Source organism: Triticum dicoccoides, chromosome 5B, assembly GCF_002162155.2.
Source record: "Triticum dicoccoides isolate Atlit2015 ecotype Zavitan chromosome 5B, WEW_v2.0, whole genome shotgun sequence".
NCBI lineage: Eukaryota > Viridiplantae > Streptophyta > Magnoliopsida > Poales > Poaceae > Triticum > Triticum dicoccoides.
This window is the reverse complement of record NC_041389.1, coordinates 649,786,162-649,802,734: the sequence shown is the minus strand read 5'-3', so window position 1 is coordinate 649,802,734 and position 16,573 is coordinate 649,786,162. Positions and strand designations below refer to the sequence as shown.

The window sequence follows — 16,573 nt, the reverse complement described above, 5'->3', positions numbered from 1 at the left end:
TGGCTTCTTATTCATGTTTGAGCATTGATCGGTCTCCTCGTGAGAATCTTATGTTGTGATTTTCTTCCTAGCACCTACCTAGGGAGTGCCCAACCCAGTAGACATGCCTAGGCCGCCCGGAGCACATGGCAACGCCACGGTCACGCCATGAGCACGCGGCGGGCATGCGAGTTTACGAGCTATAGAGTTGGGGCCCTCGCCCACCGTCCAAACCGTGACGTATGACCACCAAACCATGTATTTATGATTAAATAGGTACTTATGTAACTATAAATGATTTTTGGAAAAAATAAATGGCAAACTATGAGGCAGCTGCAATTCAAATTTGACCCGCTTCCTACTGAATCGACGAGAATTTGTCTTTTTCACCAGAGGTGGATCAAAAATTTTGAGACCAAACCATTTTGCCAATTGTGCATTAAATATGGCCTAGTATTTTATAAAATTGATTTGGTCCAATTTTGCAACAAATATATGGTAGGTCCTTCACAAAAAAAACTCATTTCACGCACTCGGAAAATGGAAAATGAATTTTCCGTGCAAAGAAAATGAAAACTTCCTTAGGCAACATTGTTTGCCATTCCAAGATGCACCCTTGTGCACAATATGAGATTATTTGAACAAACTATGCCATGAATGTGGCCATAAGATTGATCATTTGGCTTGAAAGCCATGAATCTTCATGCATGATAGCTCATTTTTGAGAACACTTTTTAAAAATAATTTCTATATTAAAAGTTTATTATTTTTCCTGGAAACTTGGTCACATATAATGACACAATCCGAAGGTTTTCCAATTTTTTGATTTTTTTGAATTTTTTATGCCCGTTTCAAAATGCGGTCAAAACGACGGGCTTGAACGTTCCTAGCTAGTGGTTGAATCTTGGAAAACTTTTGGTGTTTCTATGATAAAATAGATACTTATGTACCTATAAATGATTTTTGGAAAAAATAAATAGCAAACTATGAGGCAGCTGCAGTTCAAATTTGACCCGCTTCCTACTGAATCGGCGGGAATTTGTCTTTTTCACCAGAGGTGGATCAAAACTTTTTACACCCAACCATTTTGTCAATTGTGCATTAAACATGGCCTAGTATTTTATAAAATTGATTTGGTCCATTTTTGCAACAATTATTTGGTATTTCCTTCACAAAAAAAGTCTCATTTCGGGCACTCGAAAAATGGAAAATGAATTTTCTGTGCAAAGAAAATGAAAACTCCCTTAGGCAACATTGTTTGAAATTCTAAGATGCACCATTGTGCACAATATGAGATCATTTGAACAAACTATGCCATGAATGTGGCCATAAGATTGATCATTTGGCTTGAAAGCCATGAATATTCACGCATGATAGCTCATTTCTGAGAACACTTTTTTTAAAATAATTGCCGTATTACAAGTTTATTATTTTTCCTGGTAACTTGGTCACATATGATGACAACATGCGAAGGTTTTCCAATTTTATTTTTTTTGAATTTTTTATGCCCGTTTCAAAATGCGGTCAAAACGGCGGGAATGGCCGTTCCTAGCTAGTGGTTGAATCTTGGATTTTTTTTGATGTTTCTCTGATTAAATAGATAGTTATGTACCTAGAAATGATTTTTGGAAAAAATAAAGAGCAAACTACGAGGCAGCTACAGTTCAAATTTGACCCGCTTCTTGCTGAATCGACGGAAATTTGTCTTTTTCACCAGAGGTGGATCAAGGCTTTTGACACCCAACCATTGTGTTAATTTTGCATTAAACACGCCTAGTATTTTAGAAAAACTGATTTGATCCAATTTTACAACAAATATATGGTAGATTCTTCACAAAAAACTCATTTTGGGCACTCGAAAAATGGAAAATGGCTCTTTTGTGCAATGAAAGTGAAAAACCCCCAAATCAAAATTGTTTGTCATCCCAAGATACACACATGTGCACACTATTTGTTCATTTTAGCAAACTATAAGTGGTTAATATGTTGAATGTTTACCCTAAATTAGAGGGTGAAAATTATAAGAGAAATAAAAGAAGAAAAAAACAAAACTATCTAAGCTTAATTCTGATTGGTGGAATCACTTGTGGCTTGGATCGATGACCTGGCATCCATCCGTCCATCCGTCCATCCATCCATCCCATCCCACGGCAGCAAACACCCTCTCTCTCGTGAACCCCACCCAACCCCCTCTCTCTCTCGCGAACCCTACCCACGGCAGCAAGCCCTCCTCTCTCTCGCGCTAACCCTAGCGCTGCACTCCTCCCTTGCCGCCGCCACCTCCGGCGCCCGATCCTGGCGACCTCTGGCGGGAATCCTCCTCTCACCCCCATTGCCCTCGTAAGCAACCCACGCGCCCATCTCCTCCCATTCACGATCCGTCCTGACCGACCTCGCCCCGCGGATCAAATATGACCGTCCTTGTGATGGATGTTTCTCTGCAGGTGGCTAGGGTCTCCACCGTCGGCGTTGGCATCGTCTACGGCTCCGTCAAGCTCGAGCAGGCGAGGCGACCGCAGAGGATTCAGCCCTCAGCTCTTTCGCTGCGATGGTCGCACCGCCGGTGGCCAGAAAGGCGCCGCGGAGGAGGTCGTCCGACAAGCTCTTCATCCTCGAGGAGGTCGCCAAGCACAGCTCCAAGGATGACTGCTGGCTAGTCATCAGCGGCAAGGTTTCCCCCTCCTCCATTCCCCTTCTATTCCGTTCCTCGAGATCCGACCGCCACTGTGGGTCTCTTTGCCTGTTTTTCCTTTTCCTCGGGATCTCCCACCCCCTGATCCCGTATCCTGCTGGCTAGTCCCTGCGGGTAGATAGATGGATTCCTCGCCCCCTGATCTCTTTAGCCAGGCAGGGAAAGAAAGGTCTGAGGTTGCCGTCGCGCCTCCCAATTCTTATCCAACCTGTTACTTCTCCTGATGAACTGAATTGCCGGCCTCCGCATGCTTGCTTCATCTCTCACAATTCTGTTAGATACTCTACTTCTTAGCAATGGGTGGGGGTCTTGTTGCTTGTCTATGTCTGGGTCACATATAAGCAGACTCGGCCTGTGCCAGCCTCATGATGCCAACATGTTTGTTGTAAAAACCTTATTAATGACTCAATTGCATAGTAATCGTTCAAACATTAATATGCTTGCTAGACTAGGTAGTTTATTTGCTTGGACAAGCATCAATGTGAATTACAAGTTTTGAGCTGAGATTTCTGTGTATCCAGAATATCAAGAACCTGGACAACAAGGGCAAAGTTGAAGGCACCTCTTATTGTAGATTGCAGATCAGTTTCGTATGTTGTCCATATGTGTTCCAAAGTATTTTCTGAGGAGAATTTGTTTTGAGATATCCTGCCTAATGCTCACACACGTAGCAAGCAATTTCTAGTTCTTAGTCTGTGTAATTTCAATATAAGTACTCTTCTGTTCAGTCAAAAACTGCTGCGCGTGCTACTACCAGTAGTGCTTGTGATTTTGTTTTGCTCTACCAACTGTCAATTAATTCCCTGGTTACTACTATGTAGGGGATGTTACTGTTTTAAGTTTCTATAATACTATGTTGGGGGCGCTGCTGCAACTATGTGCAATTAGTTTATACTGATCTCATGTAGACGGTTAATACTACGTAGGATCTGTAGGTAACCGCGGCGCACACACACACACACATTGATGCCGCATTGCTGTTGTATAATGTGCTTTTGCAAACGTGTGCAATGAGTTTACGAGGCTCCTTTGACTGCGGAAGCTGAATATCACTCCCTTTGTTCATAAATAAGTGATGTGGTTTTAGTTCACTTATTTATGACCAGAGGTAATACTTTGTAGAATCATTGTTCAGACTCTTTGTTTATGTGCGGTTCTTATTCATTTGGTTCCGCCCTCCTGGCAGGCATCTTTCGTACGTTGAACATCAACGGCGAATTTGAGAGGATGATGGAAGGCCTCAGTTTGGGGCCAAGAAAAGGCGTGGACAAGGCCATTTCTGCAAGGTCTTTCTTGATCAGTTGAAAGATGCCCAAAGATGCTCATTTTTTATACATCATCCTGGATTGCCCAAAGATGCTCATTTTTTATACATCATCCTGGATTGCCCAAAGATGCTCATATATAATCCATATATAATCATGCTTTCATTCTGATTTGTACATCATCCTGGATGGTCTGCCCAAAGATGCTCATAGCTTTTCTGTTAGCCTGCGTTGCAGCTCATTTTTTTTATTTAAAGAAAAACCAGGTGGCATAGCGGTTCTACTGTAAAAGGTTCTAGCATGTTTTCATTTGCAAGTAAAACTCGACCTTCTTTTCATTGAGTGAATATCTTTTAGATATGGAAACTTTTATAGTACATTTCTTTCCTTCTAAATGTGAATTCATGTACATCATCAAGCATTTCACATTTGCTGTAGCACTCTGTAATGGTGTACTTCTTTTAGAAATTCTGCTCCTTACTTCTATAAATTCTATATATGGTTTCTCATCACCTGGTGTATATATAGCACCTTTTGGGCAACGAATTATTTAGCGTTCTGTGTTAAAGCTTTCAACCTTTGCTTAAACATAGTGAAACTAGTCCACATATATAGCACATTTGCCGTACCATTTTAGTAGTAGTCCACATATTTCTGTCATTTGCTTAAACATAGTGAAACTATTCTGAGTCCTGGCCCAATCGTACCTCCACCCGTAATAGCAAGGGCCACATGTCATGCCAACTATTAGCAAGGGCCACCCCTAATAGTTCGATAGCTGGCGGCCCGGGGTGAGGCGACCTCATAGGCTTTCTAACAAAGAGGTGTTGTGTAAATTGGTGTTTGTTTTGAGTTTTAGTCTATTAAAGGTTCTTTTCTATGCAAAGAGATGTTGTGCATGGTGATTGCCTTCAATTTACTTTCTGCGTGTAGAGTTAATGTGTTAAATCTTGAATGAAGCATCTGGGTAGTTGCATCTCTTGGGTAAAGTGTTTCTCAGATGCTTGTATGTATCTTGGCTCAGTAAATCAATATAATCCATACTTAGCTATGAAGGGACTTTCATGAATCATAGCACTGGTGTGTGGCTGCCATGCATCTCTGGATTATTGGTTTAGTGTACTGTAGATATGTGATCCTTTTATCTAACTAGCTTGTATGTGCTTGTTCTTAAACTGCAGGCCGCGGAGGTTATGCTGGAAACAAGTTCAGGATGTCTCTGGGTCTGCCTGTGGCAGCCACTGTGAACTGCGCTGATAACACTGCTGCTGCATCTGGCGGAGCTGCCGCTGCCGCTCCAAAGGGCAACCTTCATCATACACAACCCCATAACAGGGCCTCAAGGTTCTGTGCCCCGTCGAAGCTCTTTAGTTGTCAACATTTATTCAGTAATCAACCAAGCAGCAACAGTAGAAAAAAGGGTCAACATTTCTTTAGAGTTTTACTATCGATGATCGATTGGTTTTCTTTAGTTGTTGTTCAATTCAGAGTTCCAATCCTATGTTGTGCTTGCAGGTCGACGCCGACGGTGGTGCTTGCGGTGCCAACCAAGACTAACTGTATGTGAGATGTAAGTGAGATGGATGCATTTTCCTGTAATTTGGTTGTGACAGGCAAGACTTACTGTATGTGAGGCTTGTGAGCTCGCTTTAGTGTTCTTTCCTGTAATACTGTAAGCGAGATGGATGCAATTTTTGGTGCCTGTAGTGTTCTTTCCTGTACTCATGTAGTACCTGGAGTAGTTATGTTCTTTCCAGCATGATCAACATCTTACTCCTGTAGTTGTCTTGCCCATAGTACTCCTATAGGAGTAGCTGTATACCCCTGTAGTTTTTCCTGCCTGTAGTGCCGAGATGGAGTAGTTTGTCCTCCCTGTGTGATGTTCTTTCCAGCATCTTAGCTGTGTACTCTAATTACTGGAGTATTCTGTAGATTTTTTCAATTAAAACTACTCCAGAGATGTTCTTTCCAGCATCGACATAATTCATTTTCTTCTGTTAATAGTTACTGCTGATGGTGCTGACTTTTCATGTATGCTCTCACAATCTAAACTAATTTATAGTTACTGAAACTATAGTTTTTGAGTTTTACTTTGTGTTCTTATAGTTTTACTGAAACTGTAGTTTGGTCCATCTGTACACGATCTTTGGGGTCCAGGCGTACGCCTCCATGCTTGCCAGCGGCGCCCTTTCCTTCAACCTCGTCTTCCCCTCCAGCGAGCCGGACATTTGGAGGACCATGTTGATGTGGTGCATATGGATGTTCAGTAAGTAAGACATGTGTTTTCCAGCAAATTAGTTCTTTGTTGAGGATGATTTTTGGTGCTTATCTCTTGATGAAGTGAATATGTGGTGCTTACTGCCGTTCAATTGCTAAGAATTTTCTTGCTACTGTTAGGAGCAAAGTCATGTAAGAACTAGTGTGTCTTAGGCCTAGGATCTGTTTTTGGTAGGCTTTGCAAATAGGAACATGCTGTATCTCGTATATCTTTTTTCTGTGCGAAGGATGTATCTTGTATGTCTTAGGCCTAGGATCTGTTCACTACAAATTTATAAATGATCATCAACCAGCAGAATGAGGATAGACAAGCAGCCTCAAGCTGATGTTGCAACAACTTGAAATGACATGTCTAAATTATTGAGAATATGTTCTTTGATTCAGTGTTGATGCACAAAAACCTTCTCTGCAATATATTAACTCGTCATATTCTACTTCTGTAGCTATACCTTCTCTGCGAGCCCGTGACTGCTCAAACAGTATATTTGGCAATTCAATTTCAGATTGCATGTGGATCATAAACTTATACAGTATAAGCTTAGTTATTTGCATCTGTAAAATATGTTGACAAAGTGTTAAGTTGGATTACCGCCTCATGTTGATGGCCTTGTTTCTAAACATTTAATAATGTTTCTTTTTGGTGATCTAATGTTGTTTAGGTTGCTGTTGCTGTGATGGAAGATCAAAAGATGCATGGAGATGCGCACCATAGCTTTAGTTGATGTTGCACCATGTTTTGGTGCTTGTGTATATGTTTTTTGCTTGTAAGCACACTTGTATGTGCTTGTGTATCTGTTTTTGCTTGTTTTAGTTGATGTTGGACATGCAGACTTGTATGTGCTGTTGTGTGTATTTGGATGAATGATTTTTGAATTTAATCACTTAATTGAGAGAATTATTGAGTGTTTGCTGTTCAAATGTGTAAACTGGAAATTAGTGAATAAAAAGACCAAATGTTTTATTGGACCAAATAGTATATGGGCTCTAAAAAGGCTACAACCCAAATAATAGTGGAATGGAACATTGTGCATTTCTAGAAAGCCTGAACAAAAAGGCCTAATGAAATGGTTTGCAAAAGGGCCATGGCCCAGAAAATTGAAAGTCCGAATTGTAGGGCGTGGCCCATGAAGCCGACCAGAATTAACGAGGAAAAAATATACTAAATGGGCTAGGCCCATGTAGAAAATCGAATTGGACCGGCCTGATTCTTGTGCCACATCAGATTGCCATTTTGGATGCCTACGTGGCCTTGGGAGGCTGCTAGTGACCAAAACAAAACAGTAGGCATATTTTGGTCATAAACGTCTACGACCTTCTCACAGAGAAGGTCGTGAATGTCAGTTTACGACGGCCAGCTTTTGACCTTCTGTTTTTGGTCACAAAAAGGTTGCAAATGGAAAACAATGACCTTTCAGTGACCAATAGTCAAGGTCACAAGTTGACATATTTCTTGTAGTGAGCAGTCGATGTGTGGAGTAATAGTAGTAGATGCAGGCAGGAGTCGGCCTACTTGTCGCGGATGTGGTGCCTATATACATGATCATGCCTAGATAATCTCATAATTATTCGCTTTTCTATCAATTGCTCGACAGTAATTTGTTCACCCACCGTAATACTTATGCTATCTTGAGAGAAGCCACTAGTGAAACCTATGGCCCCCAGGTCTATCTTTTATCATATAAGCTTTCAATCTACTTTTATTTGCATATTTACTTTTTGCATCTATATTATAAAATACCAAAAATATATTTATCTTATCATACTATCTCTACTAGATCTCACTTTCGCAAGTGGCCGTGAAGGGATTGACAACCCCTTTATTACGTTGGTTGCGAGTTCTTTATTTGTTTGTGTAGGTGCGTGGGACTTTTGAGGAGCCTCCTACTAGATTGATACCTTGGTTCTCAAAAATTGAGGGAAATACTTATGCTACTTTGCTGCATCACCCTTTCCTCTTCAAGGAAAACCGACGCAAGCTCAAGACGTAGCAGTGGCCCACACGGCCACCCCGGGTCTAGCTTTAGTAGCAGCGCGGTTTGTATAAACGTGCTACAACTAAATTTTTAGCTGTAGCGCTTGTTTGGCTTCCCGCGCTACTGCTAAAACCACCTTATCCTATACCCCATCCCACCCGTTTCCTCTCCCTCACCACACTCTCACTCTCACTCCATCTCACTATCTGGTCACCTAGTATTAGAACTAGAGGCCATACGACAACTGGCCGATGAGTAAAACTGGATTAGGAGGTATGAGGAAACACATCCAACCTTGGCTTTACGAGGTTCCAACTCATCAACTTGCTCATGTCGAAGGCGGTCTGATCAATATCGCATTGTTCAGCCGTTGTGTCTCTAACCCCTGTGCCATGACAGGATCATTGTTGATTTCTGCTCCTAGATCGACTCCTAGTTGTACCGGCTTTTGAAACTGTCCGCTAGCAACTTCGAAATAGCACTAGAAAACCATATACATAGAGGGTTATCAGTAGCGCTTGTTAAAAGGATGCGCTACTGCTAACTAGCAGCAGCGCGGGTAAACTGGGCACGCTACAGGTAATATTTAGCAGTAGCGCACTCTCACGGCCCAGGCGCTACTGCTAAGTGGGCCACACGGCCACCCCGGGTCTAGCTTTAGTAGCAGCGCGGTTTGTATAAACGCGCTACAACTAAAATTTTAGCTGTAGCACTTGTTTGGCTTCCCGCGCTACTGCTAAAACCACCTTATCCTATACCCCGTCCCACCCGTTTCCTCTCCCTCACCACACTCTCACTCTCACTCCATCTCACTATCTGGTCACCGTCCCCATCACCGTCGCTCGCCGCTCGTGTGCCACCACCCCCCATCATCACCGGCGCTGCGCCACCTGACCGTCACCATCGCCCGCCGCCGTCGCCCGTCGCCGGCACGCCACCGGCAGTGAGGCACCTCTGCCTCCCCCCTCCTCCCTCCCTCCCTCCTCCCTCTACCCTCCTCTCCCTCCCTCCCTCCATCCCTTCTCTTTCCGTTCTTGTAGAATGTACGTATACAAATTTAGTAACCGAAATTTTAGGTCTTTTGAATAGAAATTTTAGCAATAGAAATTGTTTAGGTATACAAATTTAGTACATAAAATTTTAGGTCTTTTGAATAGAAATTTTAGTAATATAAATTGTTTAGGTATACAAAGTTTTCAATATAGAAATGTATCAGAATGCCATATGAGAAATTTAGTAACAGAAATTTTTAGTAAGAAAATTTAAGTATGGAAATTTTTAGTAAGAAACATTAGTTATGCTTCTTAACCAAATGAAATGTTCGGGTTATAAGATATATTGAATTTTTAGTAAATGTAGGTCTTTTGAATCAACATAATAATGTTTAGTCGATAGCTTATAGGGTTTATCTTTTGTTTTGCAAAAATGAAGGAGCCCCTGCATCATCCCCGTCATCGTCCCCATCACCGACCCCCTTCGACCTTGAAGTGAGAGCAGCCAAATCCCCATGTCATTGATGTTGATGATGATGATGTAGCCAAATAGCATATGTGCTTTCCCAAGTGGCCTATGTTTGCAGGGTACACCTCCGAGTGGCCTATGTTTTGCCGGAGTGTTGACTAATTTTCGTTCTGGCAAATTTCGGGCACTCGTCCTTTTTAGCAAAGGTCATGCTGGATTTTTCCATGAATTTTAGCATGGCTTGTGCTAGAATGTAGGAAATATGGAGTGCCTTGGATTTGCCGGAAAGAGCATTAAACGGCATTTTGGGGTGACTTTAAGTTTATTGGGACTCCATACATGACAGTCAAGAAACTATGAGGGAGTGTCCACCATATATGAGAGAAGAAGAATGTCGACTGTTGTCATGGGGGTCGTTCTTCCTATTCTTTCTCGTGATAGACCTTTTGGTAATGCACGAGAATGAAGAGAAGAACGACCATCACCGACGGTCGCAAATGTCAGAGATGAAGAATCCCGATTGTTATCGTGGGAGTCGCTTCTCCTTCGTTCCCGTGTGCTAGACAATTTGGTGTAATGCACTCGAGGATGAAGGGAGGAGCGACCATCACCGACGGTCGAATATATCAGAGCGGGAGTGACGGTCGAATATATCAGAGTGGGTATGTTACAAGTGTACATTTTTTACTGTGTTGGTAGATGATACATGCCTTCCAATGATTGAATTGTTGTAATCATTATCCCAATTGTCTTGCTTAAGCAAAGTTACAATGGCTACAATACCATTTTCTTAGAACTTTGACTAGATATGTTTTTATCTATTCCTGGAACTTCAACATATGCCTACAATACCTTACTCCTGCCGTATCAAAATATAAGACATTCTTTTGTCTAGATTTAGACCAAAAAACGCCTTATATTTTGATACAGAGGGAGGATGTGCGATGAATGTTTGTCCATCCTTGGGTTAACTCATGAAAGATATGGGCAGTGCTTCAAGAGTTTGATGTTCCATTTGTATCTAAATGGACCGAATCATTATATTTGTAGGTACCTGAACCTGAAGAGCGTGAGGGAGTTGATCTAGAAGAGAGGTTATGGAAAGCTCAACAAGCAAAGGATTCCTCTGACCAACAACAAGGTCATTGAGGAGGCGAGCAGTCGGTTTGCCCAACATGTGGCCTTTATTTTGCATCTCCAAATGCAAGTCTGGGCCGAGTCTAACCACTATCTTGCTATCTTACTAACAGGGTCTTGGAAAGCACAACATCATCTGCATTGAGGACCTTGTCCACGAGATCCTGACCGTTGGCCCTCACTTCAAGGAGGCCAACAACTTCCTTTGGCTATTCAAGCTGAAGGCGCCGCTGGGAGGCCTCAAGAAGAAGAGGAACCACTACGTCGAGGGCGGTGACGCCGGCAACCGTGAGAACTACATCAACCAGCTCGTCAGGAGGATGAACTAGTTTGATCATCCATGATCCCTTGTATTCGGAAGATGTTTTGTTTTTTAATCCTGCTTTACATTAGGAAGTGGATGGTGAATGCAGTTTTGATATTTCGGAACCATGATGCATGTTTGGAAGAATCTCACTATGTATGTGGAGGTTTTGAGACCGTGTTTAATGCCTCCTGCTATGTGCCACGAATACGTTTCTCGTTGCTGTGAGCCTAGTACTTCATGTTGGGCTTTGTAATTTTTTCTTCAAACTTATTAGTTCTGCATAAAATTTTCTATTGTTGGGCTGTAAATTCTGACTAAAACAAACAAACAACATCCCGGTTTGGATGAGCCGACGCAGACGGACTTGAGAAAGGAAAATGGGAGTAGCACATTCCCACTCAAATCATTCCCATTCGAACTAAAACAACCAAACATCTGTCACACATTAACAATGGCTGACCAACCATACGCTGAATGCATTTGGAATAGCCAATGAGAGATTGATGATGAAGTACGTTGTGCCCTGGCAAAGGTACATGTAAAGGTCATGGAGAATATATATTTATACACCGTCGAGTGGTCATACTCCTCATCCCCACTCAAATCCTCTTACGAGGAAGGTTCGTCCTCTAGTATTGGAACAACTAGAGGCAATACGACAACTGGTCGATGAGCAGAATTGGATTAGGAGGTATGAGGAAACACATCCAACTTTGGTTTGACGAGGTGCCAACTGGGTCACCTCCTGCATCATGCAGGGATGGCATCAACTTGCTCGTGCCGAAGGTGGTTTGACCAATATCGCCTTGTTGAGCCATTGTGTCTCTAACCCCTGTGCCATGACAAGATCATTGTTGATATCTGCTCCTACATCCACTCCCAGTTGTACCGACTTTTGCAACTGTCCAGTGGCAACTTTGAAATAGTATAGAGGTTTGGTTTTCAATGAAATGTCAATGGGCTAAGAAAACTGAATTTTGGCGGTGAATCGCTACTATGCAATTTATTCTATTTAAAAAATGTTGTAAATAACTTAGACATACAATGAAGCCCGATTTAGTAACATGAATAATAACTTCCTTCAAACTAATCTATATATTTATTTCCTTCATTTTTTTGAAAGGTTAGCTCTTGCCTCTAAAAGTCTTCAATAATCTTTGGTCTTGTGATTTCGTAGAGATTTATGTCCGCATTGTTTGCAAGAGAAACAAATTGTGGGGATCATCTTTTATTGGGAGACATGGCCTGGTGGTTTCTGATCGAGATTCCTAATCAATAGGGTGAAGAGCTCTTCGCATGATCTGGTCCTACCTTTGGTCTACGCTAATTTTTTAATGACCATACATTTTGTTTATCTGCAGTGGAGATTAATACGTGGAACTAGAGTTAGAAACACTAGCCAGTCAATAGCTATATTATAGTAGCCAGCAAATTAATGTTTTGACCTTAAGCCAAGCATGGCACAACGAAAGAAGGCAAAAAAAGTCCTAGTATGAAATTTTCTAGTATGTCAGCCATCAGCTGGTTCGTTCAAAAAAAATTATAGTATGTTCTGGCTTCGAAGCCGCCATGGACATCAGTTTCGTAGTATGACACAAGAATGTGAGATAGGTTAGCTGAGAGCACCTTTAATAACAAAGTACATCGTTTCATTTGCTTAAACAACAATGACCCAAGATTAAGTGCACGAGTGCGATGCGTTTAGGAGCTTCATGAGGAAGCATAACCCATTATCCCCAGACGACAACAATACGAGGACTGCAATGCATATGCATGACAATGCTTTTTTCATAAAGGTAGTTTTCATGACACAAAACACACACCAGAGCAATACAAGCGAAAAAGTTCACAATTAGCCTCTATATCGCTAGAACGTACACAAACCAGGCAAGACTGGCTAGTCTACAACAAAAAGGAAAATAACACACCAATTCAATGTGACGGAAGTCGGATATGAAGATGATCCATGTTTGATAAATATCTCTTGGACGCACGCTGCATATGCATACATTTCGCATGGGGAACTGCCAGTGCTCCGGTCGGTGTAGAGTACACTAAAAACAGAGTCGGCACTACATGAAAAGGCAATCCGCAATGGAGATTTTTTTCTTTCTTTCAAAAAGGCCGATAATTTTTAAATAGTCAAAGGCACTAATATAGTGTTAACGCCCCCACGAGGACAAGGGTTTTAAGCTTCCTAGTTTTTCAATTAATTGGGGCATCATAGTGGAGGAACATCTGGTATATAGATCTGAATGACAACTTCCGGTTCTTGTGAGGGTTCCACTGGAACTCATCAGAACTATGTCATTGTTGAATGTAGCCTATGCCTGATTAAGTCATAGCCTTCAAGGAGGTGAGGTACTTAGGATTTGTTCAACAGTGTTGTGTTTTCTATGCACACTATGAAACAATCCTCCCAAAATTTCATTTGAAATATATTCAAGACCACAAACATTGCTGAAGACCTTAAACATTTCATATAGGCAATGTGGGTGGAGAACAGGCTGTGCGGTCACACCATTTTTTAAGAGGCACACACAAGCTCATCGAGGATTCGATCTTCTTCAATAAGGGCCGATTTTTCATATTGGCTGGTCATGAATTCCAGATTTGGTGCAATACATGGATCCCTCCTTGCTTCTTGGCTAAACCCGTTATTCCTCGGGGAAGGTGCCTCCATCGGAGAGTCTTTGGGTTCATGGATGACAAACACATCAGGGATACACCAGTTGAGGACCGGGTGGCCTGGGCATTGGAGCTAAATGGATATAATAGGTACTCGAACTTGAAGATCGTGAGGGATTTGATATACAAGATAGGCTATGGAAAGCTCAACAAACAAAGGATTCCTCTAACCAATAACAAGGCCACCGAGGAGGTGATCAGTCGATTGCCCAACATATGGCTCTTTGCATCTCCGAATGCAACTTTGGTGTGATTCCGACCATTTCGTTTGTCTAATAATTATCAGGATCTTGGAAAGCACATCATCATCTGCATTAGACCTCTTCCAATGCAAAGATGCTTAGATGAGGTGCTAAGTGCATTAAATACCTTAGCAACTCAACTTCTCAATGCATAGGTGCTTAACTTGTTGCTAAGCATACTTTATTTAATGAGTTAGCACCTAAAGTCTTTCATGTGTTGGTCAAGTTGTTTCATTTAAATGGGTATTCTAGATTCTCGTGCTTGCAATTGGTTCTTCCTGGGGTCACCAAAGTGCTCCCTTCCTCCTTAAATGTTGTGCCATGTCATTTTTTCTCTCATGTGGCATGCTTAGCACCTATCCACCATGGAGCACTGGGAACGGCCTTAAGGACCTTGTCCATGAGATCTTGATGGTTGGCCCTCACTTCAAGGAGGCTAACAACTTCCTGTGACTATTCAAGCTGAAGGCGGCGCTGGGAGGCTTCAAGAAGAAGAGGCCCCATCAGCACAACATCTACTGAATATTATAACGATACTATACCCCGCATTTTTGGAGGACTCATATCGCTCCCAGGGCTCCCTCGTATCGCTCCTTCCAGGGCGATCAGGGGGGCCAACCAAAGCGCCCCGGCCGCCGACCCCTCCCCCTCTCCTCCACCTCGTCGTCCCCAGAGATGTGCATCGGCTAAGCCAAGATGCCGCCGGTGATGGGGACGGCAGGGATCTAGCCTACAGCCCCGCGGTCTAGAGAGACCGGTAGCGCGAGGTCGCCCTTAGGTCTTCATCTTTCCCGGCGGTTCGGCGCTGCTTCGGCGTCTTTGTGGGGAGGGCGGATCAGGAGGGGATGTGGCCATGGTTGACTGGTGTCGCTGCCTATGGTGTCCATCTCCTCCGTCGGGGTGGTTGGCCTGAGGTTGGATGGTCAGATCTCGAGATCCGCCATCTAGTTCCGTCTACGAGTCTGGAAGACATAGTTGCCGGTGAAAACCGAGCTGATGGCAGGCGATGGCGGCGCTCTGAATTGTTACGTTGATGAAGGCATCATCATATAACTACTGCCGAACCACTCGTGTTGCTCCGGGGAAAACCCTAGGATCTGGTGTTCCAGATCCGACGATGGCGCTACGCGGTGTCGTTTTCTCTCTTGGGAGCATCATTTGTGGAGCAGAGCTGGAAGACAAAGGCAGGAGGTGGAGTGACTTCATCTTGCACGGAGCTTTCGGTGGAAATGTCAAGTCATGCCTGGCCGACAGGTGCTACGCCGTGTCATGCCTGGTCGGCAGGTGCTACGCACAACAGATTTTCCAGAATCTTCGCGTCTGGACGAACGAGCGTGGGGCGGTGGCGCTGTTGGGCACCGTGATGGCGTCAATGGATGGACGGACTGGCAAGGATGATGCAAATCTCTCTCTTGAAGATGGGTCAGCGGTTCGATGATGATGGCGGCATCTCAAATGTGTGCATGTGGTGTACGCTTTAGGTCTGCTGCACCGGCTCTGGGTTCCGATACGTTATGTGGATGGATCGGCGACTACACCGGTTTTTGATATGGGGAGTGAGAGCACTCCACATTATCGAGTTTTGTAGGTGAGTGATGATTTCGTGTGGCTTGATGTATATTCTTGTTAGACCTATGTTGAATAATAAATAAAAATGGCCATATGCATCGATTGATGCAGAGGCCAGGGGTCTTAACCTCCTTTTCCAAACAAAAAACGTCGAGGGTGGTGATGCCGGCAACATGAGAACTACATCAACCAGCTCGTCAGGAGGATGAACTAGGTTGATTGATCAATGATCCTTTGTGTTCGGAAGATGTTTGGTTTGTTAAGCCCACTTTAAATTAGGAAGTGGATGGTGGATGCAGTTTTGATATTTCGGAACCATGATGCATGTTTGGAAGAATCTGACTGTATGTGGATGTTATGAAACGTATTTATCTTCTGCTATGTGCTGAGAATACATTTGTCGTTGTTGTCAGCCTAGTATGCTGGTTTTGCAAGGTCCCGGTTATTTTTATTCCAGGTGAACCTACGCACAAACAAACTGATCTAATAGTGTAAAAAATGCTTTTATATTGTAGGACGAAGAGTACATTAGAGTGCAAATCCCTTCTGCCCCCATACCCCGGTCGGAGTGGTAAAGAGGAAAGGGCGTGTTTGGTTACATTGCCAATCGAGCCTGGCTGTAGTGAGCCGGTTTGAGGGGATGCAGGAAAAAAAAACCAGATGCACATAATTTGGTTGCATGCATGTACCTAGTTGCATGAGACAATCATTTTTGAACCGGCGTTTGGTTGCCCGCATTGCATTAGGCGCACATATGACATGGTGTTTGGTTGCAACTTGCATAAGGTGTTGTCACCACTTCTAACTAGTGGTGACCTTACACACACAATCTGAACATAGTGCCAACTAGTTAAACAAATGAGAGTTCATCCTAACTACTATCAAATGACAGTTCAAATTATTAAGAGCCATTGACTAAATAGGGGATAGTTTGTCGGTGTTGCCGCTACCAAATCTTCCTCTTCCTCTTTCTCTTCCTCTTC

General features: G+C 42.9%; 1 pseudogene; it reads left to right on the top strand.

The window, feature by feature from the left end:
* LOC119310392 overlaps positions 1-11,330 on the top strand; it is a 57,317-nt pseudogene extending 45,987 nt beyond the window's left edge.
* Positions 11,331-16,573: the final 5,243 nt, after the last annotated feature.